Genomic DNA, 2617 nt, shown 5'->3' with positions numbered 1-2617 from the left:
GGTCCATATCTGGAGGTGGGGAGCAGATGCTCATTTCCCAGGAAGAGAGCCTCACTGCACTGTGATTAGAGAAGGCAGTTTTCCTATCCCATGGAAAAAAATCAGTTTCAAAATTTCCCCATTCTGCATCAGGACAAGACAAAAACATTACAAAGTGTGGAGCTTGCACCCCTCTCGCCGCCCAGTCTATTGGGGTGTTGCCCCTCCCCTCAACTCGCCTGCCATGACTTGGATGTTAAACGCACTTAAGAGGTGTCTACAGTGGAGATCTTAGCTCAGATGGGCCTCCCGATAGACGGTGGTACTCATGGTCATCCGACATGGTGTTCCATGGGGCTCCACCTTCCCTACCCCCCGTCCACATGCCAGCCGATGGGTGATGCGTCACAGATGTTTCCTGGCCTTGTATGATGGCCTCAGACCGGTTCCCAGGGTTCCGGTCGCTCTCCCTCCCTTCTTGGGGAAGGTTTCTTTTTTTATAGAAAATATTCCTCCGAGTCCAGAGGAGCTGCAGGGTTATCCCCCTTATTCCAGCTCCCTCTCGGATTCTCAGCTGTTTTCTTTCCCCTACCACAAGCAGGGAGCTCCCTTGCCTCCTGAGTGTAAGCCCCTTCAGGTGGCTGAAAGAGTGCCTCTGCTTGCCCTCCTTGTCTGCCTCCTGCTCTGCCTCCCGCAGAAGGTTTAAAGCCCTTCCCTGGGCTGCCTGCTGGAGCCTCGCAGGCTGGGTTTTCTCCTTCCCGTGCCGGAGCTCGCCTCACGAGTTGCCAGCCCGTGTTCTCTCTCTCCGACCACCCCCTCCTCCCCACTCTGCCGGGGTTTTTAAATCTTCCCGCAGTGGCCGATACGGTTGTTGGGATTGGCTCAGCTGTTTCCCTCGCCAGAAACAGCTGATGTCACAGCCGGCGTAATGCTGGTTTGCGTGGCTGCAGCCGCAAATGCGGCTCCTGCTCCCGCTGCTCTCCGGGAGGTACGTACGCCCCTCTGGGGCTTACTCTCAGGGTCTGGGGTCTGCGGGCTCTCTTCTCTCTCCCTCTAGAGCCTGTGGGGGCATCTCACCGCCACACAAAGTGTTTAAGGAAAATCCAGAAAAGCCACTTGCCCAGATATTGTTGTAAGAATTGCCTAGGATGTGTCCAGCTTCAAGTCTCTATTCTGACCAGAGACCGGACTTTGCTAGCTCTGTGTCCACAGGTCACCAAGATCATGGCTATTTTGAGGTGAGCTTCTGTCTTTCCTGTTTGGAGGTGTTCAGATTTATATAAACAGGTACTTGTTGGACCAGAGACATATGAGATTTCATAGACCTTAGATGCTGGTAGGGACTTTGTGAGATCATCGAGTCCGGCTCCCCTGCCAGAAGCGGGAAGTCTGCAGGGATCAAATGATCCCAGCAAGATAAACATCCAAATGCCTTTGAAAGAGTCCAGAGTAGGTGATTGCACCACCTCTGGGGAGAGTCTGTTCCAGACCTTGGACACTCAGACTGTAAAGTTTTTCCTCGTATTGAGTCTGAATCAGCCTTCTAGAAGTTTGTGACCGTTAGACCTAGTTATCCCTTGGGGAGCCCTGGTGAACAACTGTTCTCCCAGATCTGGGTGCACCCCCCTTATGTACTTATAGGCAGCCGCCAAGTCCTCCCTGAACCTCCTCTTCACCAGGCTGAAGAGTCCCATGTCCCTCAGCCTCTCCTTGTAAGGCTTGCTCTCTTAGCCTTTCATCATGTGGGTGGTTGTCCTCTGGACTCTCTCGAGTTTATCCACATCCCTCCTGAAGTGGGGACCCCAAAACTGGACGCAGTACTTCAGTTGCAGTCTTACTAAGGATGAGTAAAGTGGGAGAATGACATCCTTGGTTTTGCTTGAGATGCATCAGTGGATGCATGCCAGTTTTGTTTGGTTTGCCAGTCACGGCATTGCATTAGTGGCTCGTGTTCATCTTGTGGTCAGTCAAGGCCCCAAGTCTCTTTCGGTTGAGGTGCTAGCAAGATTTCATAGATTTCATAGACATTAGGGCTGGAAGGGACCTCAGAAGATCGAGTCCAGCCCCCCACCCAAAGGCAGGAGGTCAGCTGGGGTCATAGGATCCCAGCAAGATAAGCATCCAATTTTTTCTTGAAGGTGCTCAATGAAGGTGCTTGAACCACATCCAGTAGCAGGCTATTCCAGACCTTGGGGGCTCGAACAGTAAAGAAATTCTTCCTTATGTCCAGCCTGAAATGATCTTGCAGTAGTTTATAACCATTCAACCTTGTCATCCCTTGGGGCACTCTGGTGAACAAACGTTCCGCCAGATACTGGTGGTCACCCCTGATAAACTTATAGGTGGCCATCAGATCACCCCTGAGCCTGCGCTTTTCCAGGCTAAAGAGCCCCATGGCTCTCAGCCTGTCATCATAAGTTTTGTTTTCCTGACCTCTGATCATGCATGTGGCTCTTCTCTGGACTCTCTCAAGCTTCTCCACATCCTTTTTGAATTGTGGGGTTCAAAACTGGACACAATACTCCAGCTGCGGCCTCACCAAGGCCGATTGCAAGGGGAGAATGACGTCCCGCGATTGGCTTGAGAAGCATCTATGGATGCAAGCCAGCATTTTGGTTGCTTTACTAGCTGCCAGACC

The sequence above is a fragment of the Alligator sinensis genome, unplaced genomic scaffold (assembly GCF_000455745.1).
Source record: "Alligator sinensis unplaced genomic scaffold, ASM45574v1 scaffold29_1, whole genome shotgun sequence".
NCBI lineage: Eukaryota > Metazoa > Chordata > Crocodylia > Alligatoridae > Alligator > Alligator sinensis.
This window is presented reverse-complemented; position numbering follows the sequence as displayed.